Source organism: Lolium perenne, chromosome 4 (genome assembly GCF_019359855.2).
Source record: "Lolium perenne isolate Kyuss_39 chromosome 4, Kyuss_2.0, whole genome shotgun sequence".
NCBI classification, from domain to species: domain Eukaryota; kingdom Viridiplantae; phylum Streptophyta; class Magnoliopsida; order Poales; family Poaceae; genus Lolium; species Lolium perenne.
Window position 1 is genome coordinate 204,447,527 of NC_067247.2, and position 18,680 is coordinate 204,466,206.

Here is an 18,680-nt window from a genome sequence, read left to right on the forward strand (position 1 = left end):
ATTTTCTGAAAACTCGTTGGATAGATCTGATTAGCTCTGACTTTTCTCCTTACCTATATATATTCTTTCTTCTCTTATCTGTGCGAGCTTTGAATCTTCTCTTATCTGCTTCTTCGAGTCTTAGGTTTCGACGTGGGTTGGACGATCTTGCCTTATCCTAATAGGTTCGATCTTCGGAGGATCCCGACAGAAGCACATCATCAACAGCAGAACAACGACTTCTTGTTAGTGGTGCCGTCATTCTACATGGAGAAAGACCTCTTGTTAGTGTTGTCGAGGAGATAGACACGTCGCATGAAGACCCGATAGTTCAGCTCTCTCCCCCGTACCTGGATGTGGAACCTCGGAGAGAGGTTCCTTGTTAGTGGTGTCGATTGTAACAGCCCAGGGTAGCACCCCTATTAGATATGTTTGTGTTTTTCTTTTGTGCATCATCATGACACATGCATCATATCATCCATGGTTTTTACAAAATAAAAATTATTTTGAAACCCTAATTATTTTGTTTCCCCTCTCATATGGTTTAATAAGCCCCCTCTCATCTTTCATTTAACAAACCCTAAAATCAAAACAAATACAAATATTATTTTAATTACTTTGTTCTCTATCTCTCCATCTCTTTTTCAAATTAAAACTTTGTTTGAATTGTATTCAAACTGATTTTGCAAAATAGTTTTGAAAAGAAAGGAGAAAGATATTTTTTTTTGACCCTGAAGAATTTTTTTTTGACCCTGAAAGAGAAAGATATTTTTAAAAGGAAACATCAAAACCTTCCCCTCTCCTTGGGCTCTCTCTCTCCCCTGGCCCTCTTCCTTTCTCCCGTGGCAGCCCATTTCTTTCTTTGCCTCATCCTTTGCTCCAGCCCACCTTCTCTCACGTGTTCTGCTCTTTCTTCCCTGTACGGCAACGCATCCGTGCTCCTGCTAGTCGCTGTCCAAGCGATGGGACGGCTCCCATGCAGAGCCCCTCTCCCTTATAAGCTCCACCCAAAGCTGCACCAACCCTAGCCTCTTTCCCTCCTCGAGCCGCCGCCACCTTCTTCTCTCTGGTAAGAAAACCCTACCGAACCAAAAAGCTACCGGGCACGCCGTCGTCAACCGCCGCCTCGCCATGAACTCCATCGATGCCACCTGAGCACGGGAACACGTCCGCGCCGATGTCCTCGTCGTCCCCGTCTTCTTCACGAGGCAAAGGACGCCAAGTTGCTCGGCAACTTCGTCATCGCCAACGTCTACCCGGCCACCTCGTCGTCCTCGTCTCTGGCTACCTCTCCGCCGCTCCCTCCTCGTCGTCAGCCACCCCAGGGTGAGCAGAAGCATCTCCTCACCTTCCCCTACCCCTGCATGCCACAACATCCTTGGATCGAGACAAAAATGAGAGAGAGAACGAGATCGAGTTGTTTCCGAAACGAAAAGGTTGCTCTCTTTGATCTGTTTCACGGTAGCATCTTCCAACGCAGATCCTCGCCGGCACAGGTGATACGTCTCCAACGTATCGATAATTTCTTATGTTCCATGCCACATTATTGATGTTATCTACATGTTTTATGCACACTTTATGTCATATTCGTGCATTTTCTGGAACTAACCTATTAACAAGATGCCGAAGTGCCGATTCTTTGTTTCTGCTGTTTTTGGTTTCAGAAATCCTAGTAAGGAAATATTCTCGGAATTGGACGAAATCAACGCCCAGGGGCCTATTTTTCCACGAAGCTTCCAGAAGTCCGAAGACGAAACGAAGAGGGGCCATGGGGTGGCCAAACCCTAGGGCGGCGCGGCCCCACCCCTGGCCGCGCCGGCCTATGGTCTGGGCCCCTCGCGCCGCCTCTTGACCTACCCTTCCGCCTACTTAAAGCCTCCGTGATGAAACCCCCAGTACCGAGAGCCACGATACGGAAAACCTTCCAGAGACGCCGCCAACGCCGATCCCATCTCGAGGGATCCAGGAGATCGCCTCCGGCACCCTGCCGGAGAGGGGAATCATCTCCCGGAGGACTCTACGCCGCCATGGTCGCCTCCGGTGTGATGTGTGAGTAGTCTACCCCTGGACTATGGGTCCATAGCAGTAGCTAGATGGTTGTCTTCTCCCCATTGTGCTATCATTGTCGGATCTTGTGAGCTGCCTAACATGATCAAGATCATCTCTCTGTAATTCTATATGTTGCGTTTGTTGGGATCCGATGAATAGAGAATACTTGTTATGTTGATTATCAAAGTTATATCTACGTGTTGTTTATGATCTTGCATGCTCTCCGTTACTAGTAGATGCTCTGGCCAAGTAGATGCTTGTAACTCCAAGAGGGAGTATTTATGCTCGATAGTGGGTTCATGCCTGCATTGACACACAGGACGATGTGAGAAAGTTCTAAGGTTGTGTTGTGCTGTTGCCACTAGGGATAAAACATTGATGCTATGTCTAAGGATGTAGTTGTTGATTACATTACGCACCATACTTAATGCAATTGTCTGTTGCTTTGCAACTTAATACTGGAGGGGGTTCGGATGATAACCTGAAGGTGGACTTTTTAGGCATAGATGCAGTTGGATGGCGGTCTATGTACTTTGTCGTAATGCCCAATTAAATCTCACTATACTCATCATGATATGTATGTGCATGGTCATGCTCTCTTTATTTGTCAATTGCCCAACTGTAATTTGTTCACCCAACATGCTGTTTATCTTATGGGAGAGACACCTCTAGTGAACTGTGGACCCCGATCCAATTCTCTTTATTGAAATACAATCTACTGCAATACTTGTTCTACTGTTTTCTGCAAACAATCATCTTCCACACAATACGGTTAATCCTTTGTTACAGCAAGCCGGTGAGATTGACAACCTCACTGTTTCGTTGGGGCAAAGTACTTTGGTTGTGTTGTGCAGGTTCCACGTTGGCGTCGGAATCCCTGGTGTTGCGCCGCACTACATCCCGCCGCCATCAACCTTCAACGTGCTTCTTGACTCCTACTGGTTCGATAAACCTTGGTTTCTTACTGAGGGAAACTTGCTGCTGTACGCATCACACCTTCCACTTGGGGTTCCCAACGAGCGTGTGCTTTACGCGTCATCAACAGGTCACCCCAGCACGCGTATCTGTTACCATTAGAAGCACGGTTTCACCCTCTTTCCATAAAACTTTGAATCATCCAAATCGGAGCAGTAACGGCGTCGCCATATTCATTCAAAGTCGGCTCCAGAAAACAGTTTCCGTTTTCGGTTTTTCAGTTTTCAGTCCGCTGTTTCGTCTGTCCATTTTCCGGCGAGTTTCGCCGTCGTTTCCTTGCGCCTTTTCCGACCAAAACCATTCCATACGAATCTTGGCACCTCCCTCTTGCTCAACCCCTTCCGTATCGTTCAAAACCATGCCCAGTTTCGTCGCTCTCAAGGCTTTAATATCTGTGCAAATTCGCGTCTACAGAAAATCGCTGCTGTCAAAATTCAGTTCGCAGTGTCAACCTTCTTCAGTTGTTTTCATAGATGCCTTATGTTGTCTAAACTTTTTATGTGTACAAGTCCTCCACAGCTACCACACTGGTCACGTCCTTCACATCCAACGACGAGTCCCGGGTTCAACTCTCGCCGGTGACGTTTTAAATCAAACCTTTTTGCATCCTGCCATGCTGGCGCCTACGTGGCCTAGCAGCCCCACCTGTCATTGACTCTGCCTAGCTTCCAGCTCGGTGCAGTTTGTTTCCCGCTCAGTTTTCAAACTCAATTTCAGCAGTTTTCACACAAACAGATGGTTTTCAAAATTGTTTCATAATTGCACTTTTACAAATTCAATTGCTACAAACATTATATCCATTTTGATCAGAGAATGCAATGATCATGAATATGCCATCTATATGCCTGTTTGCATCTCGCATCATGTCGCGCGTTGATAGTTATGCATGCTCATCTAACATACATGCGGAGTATTTCGGAACACCAACTAAGTTTTTCCCCGCTCCGTTTAATATTGAAGTAGCTCACCCTTGCCATGTTATGCCATGCTAATAACCACTTAAATTTGACGGTAGAAAATGCAACTCCAACCTTAATTTGTTTATTCGGGGTTCCGACTCCGATTAATATGGATAAGTTGCATCGCATCATCTTTGCAATGTCATGCATATCATCTTGATCATGCTGGATCTTCTTTATCCGTAGTAGTAAGACTTGCATATGTTGTGTGTTCCAGCATTTGCTTCTTCCCGGATAGGATTGCAAAGTGGTGTGGTGAGATACGGCAAGTTCTCCGGATGTTCCTCGGCAAGCTTTAACAGACAAGCATTTCCCCTATACTTCTGCCCCTGCAGAAGTCGCTCACCTATTTTATTTTGCCTTCTCCCTTATGCTATCCTTGAGTTGTGTTCTTGTCACGTGTCCCTTCCACTTGTTACCTCAAGCAGCCTATATTGCCTCCACCAACCACCTACAACTATTGTTTGGTTATCGGGTCTGCCTTGCGAGCCGTAGTGCATGTTAGTGCTGTTTTATCTCATTACCGTTGGTGTTATCTTATCGGGTTATATGTTGGGAAGAATCATGGTTACTTTAGTTGTTGACATTTGTTCAGTAGAGGCATCGGTGGGTCAGCTGATCGTTTTGTGACGGCTCACTTGTGTTTACTAAATATCTTAGGACCTCGAGTTCTTGTCATCTGTTCCGAGACTGAGCGCTCTAACCACACGTGGGTATGCTTACCGGGTCTCCCCTCGACCACTGCCGGAATCTACAACTTTGTCCAGTGGCCACAATTAGTTTGAATGCTTTGTTTCTCCCGGGCGTGCAAGCTTGTTTCTTTGTGGTCAGATGATATGATGTTACTTTTGGGGAAGCCGTGAGTGCCTTGTAACCCCGTTGTCTCTTGCACGCTCGTAGGTGCGGTCCGCATTGTTAAGAGGTCATCCTCTAGTGGGCTCTGATCCTCTTAGCCGTTCTCGCAACAGCTAGGTACGCCTCGGAGTTTCGATCGGGCTCTGAAACGGGTTAAACTTAGTTACGTGGCTTCCTGGACATTGTGTCGTGAAGGAGAGTGCGTGTGGTGATATCCACCTCTCATAAGTGGGTTTATCGTGCGTGTGGGCACATTTGGGCACCCCTGCAGGACTACATATTATCGATAAGCCGTGTCCGCGGTTATGGACGACTTGGAGCTGTATGACTCGACCATAGACAACTTACACCTGTTGTTTATCAAAAATAACTTGCGTAGTAAGTTAGCACAACTTCAATAATAATTGGTTAAAACTTGACAACCGTGTGAGTGCCCTTGTAAGTACTTCCTTGCGAGGGGGGAACACATCGGATGTGTTATGTTTGCTGAGTATAGAACTGTTAGTTGTGCGCTCTCTCATCTTCTCTGATTAGACGAATGTTGTAGAGTGTCTCTATAGGTTTTTAGTGCTTGCGCGCTGCCGCTTAACCCCACCATATTGCCTATGACGTTCCTCTTGCGTCCTCTAAGTCCCCTGCGTGCCTCAAGTACAAAGGACGACTGGTTGACGAATGCTTATACGTCTTGAAGTCTTGTTAAGTACGAACCCGTACTTATTACTGCTTCTACGGGATATAACCGGGCAGGTATGAAGATATGTTCGATGAAGACGACGTTAGCAAGGTTACCCTTCCGGCTTGGCCTAGGCAGGGTTATGGACGCCACTGGTTATGATGAGATCTAAGATCCCGGGAGTGGCCCGATCTCGCGATTTGACCCCGAAATCCAATGGAAGAGGTGGGAGAGCGCGAAGAACACGAGGAACACGAAGAACACCAGTACTCACGCACGCACACCAACCCGATACACCCGATACTTACCCCCGTGGCTCGATGGACCACGCCAATAGAATCTCCGAGGAAGAGGCACGCGGCAGAATTCCCGGAGAGAGATTGGGGTTGGAGAAGAAGAGCTTGATGAGGGAGAGAGAGTAGCTTGTACTAGAATCTCACTCAACAAGATCCAAATCAACAACCAAGGTGCCTTGATTACAAAGGGATGATAACCCTAGGGAGACTAAGCTCAAAGGTAGGTTTGAGTTCAAAACAAGTCTAACCCTAATCTGGAGGAAGGGGTGAGGTACTTATAGGTCCAGATTCGTACAGGGGTAAAATCGGCATTACATAACTTATCCTGGTCCATAGATGCGAAATCAACGGTTGAGATGAAGTCAACAGGGGTGGGGCCGGCAGTGCCGGTGATGTTTGGCCGGCAGTCGGGTGGCCGGCAGTCGCTGGACTGGGCCGGCGGTGCAGTCTTGGCCTTCTTCACGTCTTCGGTGGTGGGTCCGGCGGTGCGCGTGCAGGGAGCGGCAGTTGCCGGGTGAGCAGGCCGGCGGTCCGGGTTGTGTGCCGGCGAAGCCGTGCACTGAGGCCGGCAGCTGCCGGCCCGAGGTGTCTGCGGCGGGCACTCTTCATCTCCTTCTTCCTTGTCCATCTTCGGGTCTGCTGCGACGTCCTTCTCTCGAGGTTCATTTCTGATAACACAAAGCATATCGGCCTGAGGTAGCAGCCCATCCAATGGGGTATCGAGATCAAGGGTAGTGAGGAGTGAGTTCACCTTATCATGTAGCGCTTTGACTCGGGCTCGCGTCATTGGTCCACTTGGGGGACTTGTTGGTCTTGGTGTAGCGTCGTCGGTGAGCGGGGCTACATCATCTCCCCCCCTTGGGAAAGAGTCGACCTCGACTCTTGCACCTCTTCAACTCCATGATAGGGTGACAAGTCCGAGACGTTGAACGTGTTGCTCACCAAGTACTTGGATGTCGGGATGTCGATGACGTAAGCGTTGTTGTTGATGCGTTTGAGGACCTTGAAGGGGCCATCTCCTCTTGGCTTGAGCTTGGAGTTGCGCTCATGAGGGAACCTTTCCTTCCGGAGGTGGATCCAAACGAGGTCTCCTTCTTGGAATATTCTTTCCTTCTTCTTGGCGTTGATGCGGTTTGCTTGACGAAGCACATGTTCTTGTATGGTCGCTCTTGTTTCTTCATGTAGCTTCTTTACGGCGGCGGCGCGCTTGTCGAAGTCCATGTTGGTCCGCTCATGAAGGGGAAGCGGGAGTATGTCGAGTGCCGTGTAAGGTTCGAAGCCGTAGACGACCATGAAGGGGCTCCTTGATGTTGTCTTGTGCTTGGCGCGGTTCTAGGCGAACTCCGCGTGAGGAAGGCACTCCTCCCATGACTTCAAGTTCTTCTTCACGAGGATGCGTTGGAGGGTGGATAGGCTTCGATTGACCACTTCCGTTTGGCCGTCCGTTTGCGGGTGCGAGGATGATGAGAATAAGAGCTTCACTCCAAACTTTGCCATGAGCGACTTCCAAAGATAACTCATGAACTTGACGTCTCGATCTGACACAATGCTTTGCGGTACTCCATGTAGGCGAACAATTTCCCTGAAAAACAAAGAAGCAATGTGTGAAGCATCGTCGCTCTTATGGCAAGGGATGAAATGAGCCATCTTAGAGAAACTATCCACTACCACGACTATAGAATCATGACCATGCTTAGTGCGAGGCAAGCCTAAAATGAAATCCATGCTAATATCGGTCCATGGTGCATATGGAATAGGCAATGGAGTGTAAAGACCATAAGGGTTGGAGGTAGACTTAGCTTGTAAGCAAGTGGCGCACCGGCGGCAAAGGCGTTCCACATCTCGCTTCATCTTTGGCCAATAGTAGTGGGTTGAGAGCATGACATATGTCTTGTCACGTCCAAAGTGACCCATAAGATCACCTCCATGTGACTCTTGCAAAAGCAATTTTCGAAGCGAAGACTCGGGAATGCAAATCTTGTTAGCTTTAAACAAGTAGCCATCATGCAAATAGAAATCATCCACTCCTCGTTCAACGGAACACTTCTCAAAAATTGGAGCAAAGAAAGAATCGGAAGGATAGAGTTCTTTGATCTCTTCAAGTCCCAAGACATGAAAATCCAAACGAGTTAGCAAAAGGGTGTTTTTGCGGGAAAGAGCATCCGCCACAACATTGTCCTTGCCATTCTTGTATTTGATCACATATGGAAAGGACACAATGAACTCGACCCATTTTGCATGTCGTTTGTTCAAGTTGTGTTGGCTTTTCAAATACTTCAAGGACTCATGATCGGAATGAATGATAAACTCTTTAGGCCAAAGATAGTGTTGCCAAACTTCAAGAACACGAACCAAAGCGTAGAGCTCCTTGTCATATATAGGATAGTTGAGGCGTGCGCCATCTAACTTCTCACTATAGTATGCCACGGGTTTCCCTCTTGCATAAGAACACCACCAATACCAAGCCCACTTGCATCACACTCAATCTCAAAAGTTTTTTGCAAAATTTGGAAGGACAAGAAGAGGAGCTTCGGTAAGGCGTTTCTTCAACTCATCAAAAGCATTTTGTTGGGCCTTGCCCCAAACAAACGGAACATTCTTCTTGGTAAGCTCATTCAAAGGGCAAGCAATGGTGCTAAAATCTTTCACAAAGCGTCGGTAGAAACCGGCAAGTCCACGAAAACTTCGGACTTGGCCAACATTTGTAGGAGTAGGCCAATTGTGGATGGCCTCCACCTTGGAAGAATCAACTTCAATCCCATTAGCGGAAACCACAAAGCCAAGGAAAACCAATTTGTTTTGAGCAAATGTGCATTTAGGGAGGTTGGCATAAAGTTTTTCAAGACGCAAGATGCATAAGACCTCTCTCACATGTTGCACATGGTCCTCGAGGTTTTTGCTATAAATGAGAATATCATCGAAATAGACAACCACACTCTTGCCAATGAGAGGACGCGAGATGTGATTCATGAGGCGCATGAAAGTAGATGGAGCATTGGAAAGACCGAAAGGCATAACGAGCCATTCATAGAGACCAAGTTTGGTCTTGAATGCCGTTTTCCATTCATCACCAATGGCCATGCGGATTTGGTGGTAGCCACTACGCAAATCGACTTTAGAGAAAATCGTGGCACCACTTAACTCATCAAGCATGTCATCTAAACGCGGAATGGGATGGCGGTAACGGACGGTAATGGCATTGATGGGGCGACAATCCATACACATCCGTTGTGTCGCATCCGGTTTAGGCACAAGAATCACGGGAACCGCACAAGGGCTAAGGCTTTCGCGGACGTACCCTTTGACGAGGAGATCTTGAATTTGGCGTTGGATCTCCTTTGTATCCTCGGGGTTGGTGCGGTAGGCGGCACGGTTTGGAAGCGGAGCGCCGGGTATGAGGTCGATGCGGTGTTCTATGCCTCGAAGTGGTGGTAGTCCATGAGGGAGCTCGTCGGGGAAGACGTCTTCAAACTCCTTCAAAAGAGACAACAAAGGCGAAGGAATGTTGGTTAAGTCGTTAGTCGCCGACGATGGTCCTTTGCATATGATCACATAGTGCAATATGGTGGATGGGTTCTCTTGGAGCTCTCTCCACTCACTCTTGGTGGCTAGAAGGACACTCTTGGACTCACTCATATATGGCTTGTGGCGCTCACTATCTTTGTGGTGGGTCGCTCCCTCTCCTCTCATCTCACTATGGTGGGTGCGGAGTTGTGCCCTCGCTAAAGCCTTCGCATTATCCGCGATGATTTGGCTAGGAGTCATCGGGCGCAACTCAAACTTCTTGTCGTTGACCTTGAATGTGTATGTGTTGGAGAGTCCATCATGTATAGCCTTCTTGTGAAATTGCCAAGGGCGGCCAAGCAACATGTGGCACACCGTCATGGGTACCACGTCACACTCAATAGTATCCTCATAAGGTCCAATCTTGAAAGTGATGGTGACGGTATGTTGTATCTTGACGTTGCCCTTGTCACTCAACCATTGGATATGGTAAGGGTGATGATGCTTGCGGAGAGTGAGGTTGAGCTTCTCACACAACTCGGTGCTTGCAAGGTTATGGCAACTTCCACCGTCGATGATGACCTTGATCGATTTGCCACCAATTCCGGCACGGGTTTGGAATATGTTGCACCGTTGGTCTTCCATAGCTTGCGGTTGAGTTGTTAGCACCCTTGTGACCACAAGTGAGGGACTTGGGTCATGCTCACATAAGAGAGGATCTTCTCCACTTTCTTGCTCATAAGCTTCTTCACTTTCCACGGCGGCTTGCACAAGGGCCTTGTATTCATCTTCATCTAGCGTCTCGATGTCACAATTCTCCATAGTGATCATAACCTTGGTGTTCTTGCACTCAAATGATTTGTGACCTTGGGTGCCACACTTGAAGCAAGTGACACTAGAGGGTCCCGTGGATGCCTTAGAGGAGGCGGTTGGGGAGACCGTTTGCTTCATGCGACTTTGGATAGTCGGTTTCTTGGATGGTGTAGAGGACTCAGCGGGCTTGACACTTGTAGTAGGAGGAGTTGATGTAGCAAGCTTGGAGGCGAAGTAAGTCTTGGACTTGGAGTACTTGATGTCCTCAATCACTTGGCGCTCGGCCTTCGATGCTTGGTGGACCAACTCAACCATGTTGGAGTATGGTTGGAACTCCACAATCCTCTTGATGGGGTAATTGAGGCCATTGAAGAAACGAGCAATGGTTTGGTCTTCAGACTCTTGGATGTTGGCTCGCATGATAGTGAGCTCCATCTCCTTGAAGAACTCCTCAACGGTCTTGGTGCCTTGCTTCAACTTTTGGAGCTTGTTGAAGAGGTCGGTCATGTAGTGAGTTGGGACAAAGCGAGCATGCATCTCTTTCTTCATCTCTTCCCAAGTGTCAATTGGGGGTTCACCCTTCTCTTCCCTAAGAGTGAGGACTTGCTCCCACCAAGTGTTGGCGTAATCTTCAAACTCAAGAGACGCCATAGCCACCTTCTTGGCACTGGAGTAGTTGTGGATGCGGAATATCTTGTCAACCTTGAGTGCCCATGAGAGGTAGGCCTCGGCATCTTCTTCACCCTTGAACTTTGGCATGGTGAACTTGAGTCTTCCAAACATATTTTCTTCATCCTCCAAGTTTCTTCGACGAGGAGGGGCGCCTTCATCTCTTGCGGCTTGAGGAGGGATAGGAGGTCTTCTACGGCCAACCATAGCATTGGGTTGGCGTTGAAGATCTTGTCGAGGTTGGTGATGGGGCTCATTGTTGGCCCTTTCATCTTGAGCTTGTGGTGGAACTCCCCTTCCACGTTGGTCATGGCGAGGATGGCGACGAAGGTCTCACCGAGGTGGAACTTGAGGACCTTGCTCTTGGGGTTGGTCGTCACGCCCATGGTGGGCATGGCGATCCACTTGGTGATGATCTTGTTGTACGACTTGGTCTTGTGGAGGACGCTCATGAGGACGAGCATGGCGATGGATTTCTCCGCGCCTAGAGTTGGAGCGAGAATCTTCATGACGAGCTTGTGGGCGATGAGGTCGATGATGGTCTTCATGCCTTGAGGAAGAGCTTGAGGACGAAAGGCCACCATGAGAGTAGTAATCTTGTGGCGAGCTTGATGACGATGAAGTAGAGCGGTGTCGGCGATGGCGACCCAAGTTGGTGATGGCGCGCTCGAGGCTATCCATGCGCCGCTCCATGTTCGCATCATTGGCCGCCATTTGGCCATTCAAGTTGTCCGTAGCTTCACGAAGAAGAGCCAAGTCTTGGTTCACGGCGGAGAAGTTGTGAGCCACTTCATCGTATTGCTCATCGATGCGCGTCTCGAAGAGAGCGAGTTGCTCCTTGAACTCTTGTCGATGCGTCCATAGGTTGTGTTGAGTAACCAACCTCTCGGTGTTGCGGAGAACTTCTTCATCCCTTGTGGTATCTCCGTTCCTATCCATGATGGAAAGACAAGAACTATGTTGTGTATGTTAGTGGAAGGAGACTACCTCGCACTCTTACCAAGGTAAGATAGTATTGAGGCAATCAACCAAGCCAAAAGCAAGATCAAGTGTATCGGGGACACACGCAAAACCACACGCAAAACCTAGCAAATATGGTGTTAGGCGAGTGTCGTGGAAAACCAAAAGACAAATCCAAGATCGAGTATGTTGTTAAAAGTGGGTTAGGTCCAAAAATTAAGTGTCCAAATGGTGATCACGAAAACACGAAAGAGGTGGAACGCACACACGAGATAAACGGGGTTAGTGCAACCAAGGAATGGGCGGAAAAGCACAAAAACCAACCAACAAGGTGGTGCCCGGTATCACACTAACACAAGGAGAGCCAAAGCTTTGGTTGCAACGAGGAGACACCAAGATTTACACGCGGCCTCTCTTCTCGTATCTCTCTTTTGCTTAAAAGCTTTTTCTCTTTTGTATATGGTGGCACTTGCACTCGTTTGTGTCTATGGTGGCACTTTCACACTTTTGTATTTATGGATGTATGGTGCGACTTGCACTCTTTTTGTGTTTTTGGGGCTTTTTCACACACTATGTTAGCGTTAGCCTCGCTTTTGCTATCTTGCCACACGAGTGTTTGCTTGGATGCTTTACTCAACACGACACACACACCTCACAATGCGGGGCCACGTGCAATGTCTCGCAACACTAAACAAGCAATGCTCGGGAGGGTTGGATCGCAAAAGGAACGAGGAGTTGCAAGTTATACCTAGATGTGTCGTAGGCGGTGATGATCACGCAACTTGCAATATGGTGGAAGGATCAAGAGTACGTTTGCAAGTCGGGGTGTCGAGAGTGTCGTCGCTTGCGTCGTAGCTGTGGGTTAGTTTTACACAAAAGGCACTCAAACCAGAATAAGCAAACACAAAGGTGAAGATGTGGTCGAAATCTGGCTGGGCGAGCTTGGCTTGTCCCTGGCGGCAGTGCCGGCCTGGTTCGGGCAGCAGTGCCGGCCTGAGCGGCAGTGCCGGCCTGGGCGGCAGTGCCGGCCAGATAGGGGCGGCAGTGCCGGTCCCTGACGAACAGCTCGAGCTGTTCTTCGCGAAAAGCGGGCCAAATCCGACCAAAGCGTCAAAAATCGATGGAATTGAGGTCTAGAAAGTGGGGAAAACGTAGATCAACCAGAGGGGCACGAAATCCATGGATCAAAACCACTAAAAACGCAACCAAATCACAGATCGGTCAAGAGGCAATTTGGGGCAATTTTTTGGAAAATTTTCTAGAAACGAAATCGGGTGGGTGGAGGGTCAAATCAGCGGTAACCAAGAGCTGCTGATACCATATGATGAGATCTAAGATCCCGGGAGTGGCCCGATCTCGCGATTTGACCCCGAAATCCAAGGGAAGAGGTGGGAGAGCGCAAAGAACACGAGGAACACAAAGAACACCGGTACTCACGCACGCACACCAACCCGATACACCCGATACTTACCCCCGTGGCTCGATGGACCACGCCAATAGAATCTCCGAGGAAGAGGCACGCGGCAGAATTCCCGGAGAGAGATTGGGGTTGGAGAAGAAGAGCTTGATGAGGGAGAGAGAGTAGCTTGTACTAGAATCTCACTCAACAAGATCCAAATCAACAACCAAGGTGCCTTGATTACAGAGGGATGATAACCCTAGGGAGACTAAGCTTAAAGGTAGGTTTGAGTTCAAAACAAGTCTAACCCTAATCTGGAGGAAGGGGTGAGGTACTTATAGGTCCAGATTCGTACAGGGGTAAAATCGGCATTACATAACTTATCCTGGTCCATAGATGCGAAATCAACGGTTGAGATGAATTCAACAGGGGTGGGGCCGGCAGTGCCGGTGATGTTTGGCCGGCGATGCCGTGGCAGCGATGCCGCTGGACCTGGGCAGCGGTGCCGATCTTGGCCTTCTTCGCGTCTTCGGCTGGTGGGTCCCGGCAGTGCCGGAGTCCGGGAGCGGCAGCTGCGGAGGTCGGAGGCAGCGATGCCGGGTTGTGCAGGCCGGTAGTGCCGGTGCCTGGAGGCCGGCAGTGCCGGCCCTGAGGGGTGTCCTGCAGCGGGCACTCTTCGTCTCCTTCTTCCTTGTCCATCTTCGGGTCTGCTGCGACGTCCTTCTCTCGAGGTTCATATCTGATAACACAAAGCATATCGGCCTGAGGTAGCAGCCCATCCAATGGGGTATCGAGATCAAGGGTAGTGAGGAGTGAGTTCACCTTATCATGTAGCGCTTTGACTCGGGCTCGTGTCATTGGTCCACTTGGGGGACTTGTTGGTCTTGGTGTAGCATCGTCGGTGAGCGGGGCTACATCAGGTTATCTTCAGGACTCTTAGTCCAATTTGTATCTCGTCTGTACTCGGACGTATTTGATCTTCTGTATGATTTAGATCTTTGTATTGTATATTTGTATCTTGACTCGTTGGAGTCGTTGTTGTAATATATATGTATCTTGTGGGCTCTATTGTAATCCTGTTGTAATGTTACCGCTCGTGTTAATTCCTCTGGCATCACGTGTGTGATTCGTCGTGCACATCGTGTCGGAGGGCGTCTCTGAATCGATATCGTGCGAATTTCGGCGGGTTCGCTGGAATCTTCAGGATACCGGTTCCGGGGCATCACAAAGGACTCTTCGTCGATGTCGACGTCGCTGCTCTGCACCTATCACGTAGCACCAAAGATCGTGCAAAAAACACGGAGTCAATTGCAACGATGATGGAACAGAGAGTGAACAAAGATCATGCATGATAATATGGGCTCGAAAAAAAGAGGTAGCCTCAGTTACATTGGACACACTTATATCCAGGAGTCAGTAAACCAAAGATCATGCACAACAAAGTTGTACACATCAATTGTTTACTGACCAAACCCTGAATCAATTTGTGCCCAAATATTCATCATCATCGGCACAAATCTTAAACAAAAGCAAATCACAAACGCTAATAACGCAAGATCTAACATGAAAGGATTGAACTAGGAACAGACGAACCCTAATAACGCAAGATCTAACACAAATGTATTGAAGTAGGAACAGACGAACACTAATAACGCAAGATATAACACAAATGGATTGAACTAGGAACAGACGAACCCTAATAACACTAGATCTAACACAAAAGGATTGAAAATGGGATAAGGACAAGGGAGCAAAGGGTTACCTCCGGCTCATCGTCGACGATGCTGGTGTCGTAGGGGTTCTCCGGCGCGACGTACGACACTGGTTCGTACGGGTTCCAAGCGACGGGGGCCTGGACGGTGGCGGCAGCCGATGCGCCGGCGGCTGATGTGCCGGCTGCTACGTTGGAAGCAGCGACAGGGGCCTGGACGGGGGCAGCGGCCGATGCGTCGGCGGCTGATGCGCCGACAATGGGCATCTCATTCTTCTCCATCGCCGGCGGTTTTCTTCGGGGTTTTTTCTTCGGTTGTGGAGAAGATGATGGGATAGGAGAGGCGGTTGCAGTGAGAACGTGCGTCGAGGGAGAGAAAAAGGGCTCCATAAAGACGAAGGTGGCGTGTACCGCAACACGCGTCCGCTATGCACGGCTGCAGCGTGCACCGCGACACGAGTCTAAAACCCTGGGACGTTTGGTGTACTCGGTTATAACCTCGGGCCTTATACAGAAATTTTATCTGTACTCATTTTTACCCTCGAGTACTTAGACTGGCAAGTGCAATATACTCAGTTTTACCCTAAAGTAGCTGGTCAACAGAGAGTCAACAAATGAGATTAACATATCTAATTGAGTCATTTCATGCGCAAAAAATCCAAAAAAAATAAAAACATAGTGGCACCTACTCATGGAGTCTTCCTACGCAACCTGCCACCTAGAAAACCTTAACAAACATATATAAATCAAGTTTTACCACAAATTGCCACTTCTCAGAATCACTAGTGTAGCTATGAAGATGCATGGTTTTCCGCTCAAACCCCTTCGCAAAACATCTTCCCCAAAAACATAGTTTGTCTAAATGATGCCATAATTGTCACACTCATGTATATTTGAATTGAAAATAATTTGATGTAGCCCAATATGAATTATATTGTACAAAACACGCATTTTCATTTTGTAATTCTTTTGTTTGAATCCCTTAGTCTATTTACTATTTATGTGCCCTTGGATTCTTAGTACTACTCAGTTTTGCCCTCAAGTTCTGTCACAAATGCTCTCAGAAGCCCAAACTTATCCTGATTGGTTGAGCCGTTGTCACACGGATCGACTCCATGAACCGTTGATCAACTGATCTAACGGGCAGTATACCCCTCTCCGTCTCTTCGTGGCCACCCCTCTCTCTCTCTTCGTGGCCACCCCTCTCTCTCTCTGTCGGTGGAGAGTTCCACCCCTCTATTTATGTGCAATAACGTGTTTGCCACGTAATATAGTTTGCGGATTTCGGTGAATGCATTATTTGTCACCCCTCTAACAATTATCAACTATCTTTAGCTTTCATTTTCTTTTAGGGAATATAGTTTGGGATATAGTTTTGGTAATTTGAAACGGCCCAAAAGTTGTATAATTTTGTTATAAAAATGAGGCATACATATTTGCGGATTTCGGTGAATGCATTATTGTCACCCCTCTAACATTTATCAACTATCTTTAGCATTCCTTTTCATTTAGGGAATATAGTTTGGAATATAGTTTTGGTTATTTGAAACGTCCAAAAGTGGTATAATTTTGGTAGAAACATGAGACATACATATTTGGCATATTTGGGGGATTTCGGTGAATGGATTATTTATCACCCCTCTAACAATTATCAACTTTCTTTAGCATTCCTTTTCTTTTAGGGAATATAGTTTGGGATATAGTTTTGGTTATTTGAAACGTCCCAAAAGTGGTATAATTTTGGTATAAACATGAGGCATACATATTTGCGGATTTTGGTGAATGCATTATTGTCATCCCTCTAACAATTATCAACTATATTTAGATTTCATTTTCTTTTAGGGCATATAGTTTTGGCTTATTTGGGGGATTTCGGCGAATGGATTATTTGTCACCCCTCTAACAAATATCGACTTTCTTTAGCATTCCAATATAGTTGGTAATTTCGGTGAATGCACACACTAACTATGAAAACAACTACAAGTACATGTAACTGAATAATGGATTTGTAACAAGGTATCCTGATGTGATCTAAGATCAAGGGGATGGCCCGATCTCGCGATTTGACCTCGAAAACCAAGGGAAGAGGTGGGAGAACGCGAGGAACACGAAGAACGCCGGTACTCACGCACGCACACCAACCCGATACACCCGATACTTACCCCCGTGGCTCGATGGACCACGCCAATAGAATCTCCTGGAAGAGGCACGCGGCAGAATTCCCGGAGAGAGATTGGGGTTGGAGAAGAAGAGATTGATGAGGGAGAGAGAGTAGCTTGTACTAGAATCCCACTCAACAATATCCAAATCAACAACCAGGATGCCTTGATTACAGAGGGATGGTAACCGTAGGGAGACTAAGCTCAAAGGTAGGTTTGAGTTCAAAACAAGTCTCAGGGGTAAAGGAGGGGTCCAGGCTACTTATATAGGCATACATGGCCAGCAAGGGCGAAAAGGTACGCGAATGGATAACTTAGGCAGTTTGGTGAGTCATTCCTGTCAAATCCGGTTGGGAATCCGGTCTGACCGGGCCTATGACCGGGTGGTCCGGTCCTGGGTCCGGTCGATCGGGCGCCAACCGGGAACTTGCGAACTTTCCGGTTTCCTTCCGGTACGATGGAGTTGCGCCCGGTTGGGCGCCCGGTTGACCGGGCCAGGGACCGGTTGATCCGGTTGTGGGTCCGGTCCGACCGGGTCCTGGACCGGCCAGCGTTCTTCTCTTCCTTTGAGCGCTTCGAGTGACGTCGTGTCCAGCTTCGTGATCATCTCCATGTCCCGCTGCTCCTCTCCTTCCCTTGACCATGGTGTATCTTCCTCTCCGGGGTCTTGATGCGCCTTGTACCTAATGACACAACACATCGGCATGAGGTAGCATTCCATCCAAAGGGGTACCGATATCAAGGGTGGTAAGGAGCGAGTTCACCTCTTCATGTAGAGCTTTAACTCGAGCTCGCGTCATTGGTCCACTTGGGGGACTTGTTGGTCTTGGTGTAGCGTCGTCGGTGAGCGGGGCTACATCATCTCCCCCCCTTGGGAAAGAGTCGACCTCGACTCTTGCACCTCTTCATCTCCATGATAGGGTGATAAGTCCGAGACGTTGAGCGTGTTGCTCACCAAGTACTTGGATGTCGGGATGTCGATGATGTAAGCATTGTTGTTGATGCGCTTGAGGACCTTGAAGGGGCCATCTCCTCTTGGCTTGAGCTTGGAGTTGCGCTCATGAGGGAACCTTTCCTTCCGGAGGTCGATCCAAACGAGGTCTCCTTCTTGAAATATTCTTTCCTTCTTGTTGGCGTTGATGCGGTTTGCTTGACGAAGCACATGTTCTTGTATGGTCGCTCTTGTTTCTTCATGTAGTTTCTTCATGGCGGCGGTGCGCTTGTCGAAGTCCATGTTGGTCCGCTCATGAAGGGGAAGCGGAAGTATGTTGAGTGCCGTGTAAGGTTCGAAGCCGTAGACAACCATGAAGGGGCTCCTTGATGTTGTCTTGTGCTTGGCGCGGTTGTAGGCAAACTCCGCGTGAGGAAGGCACTCCTCCCATTACTTCAAGTTCTTCTTCACAAGGATGCGTAGGAGAGTGGAGAGGCTTCGATTGACCACTTCCATTTGGCCGTCCGTTTGCGGGTGTGAGGATGATGAGAATAAGAGCTTCACTCCAAACTTTGCCATGAGCGACTTCCATAGATAACTCATGAACTTGACGTCTCGATCGGACACAATGCTTGCCGGTATTCCGTGTAGGCGAACAATTTCCCTGAAAAACAATGAAGCAATGTGTGAAGCATCGTCGCTCTTATGGCAAGGTATGAAATGAGCCATCTTAGAGAATCTATCCACT

The 18,680-nt window shown here is 48.2% G+C and overlaps 1 long non-coding RNA gene across 1 annotated transcript; it reads left to right on the forward strand.

The window, feature by feature from the left end:
• The first annotated feature begins 5,255 nt into the window (after positions 1-5,255).
• Positions 5,256-14,248, forward strand: LOC139838807 (uncharacterized). Its single transcript, XR_011756674.1, has 2 exons — positions 5,256-5,645; positions 14,052-14,248. It is a non-coding gene; the product is annotated as an uncharacterized lncRNA (long non-coding RNA).
• Positions 14,249-18,680: the final 4,432 nt, after the last annotated feature.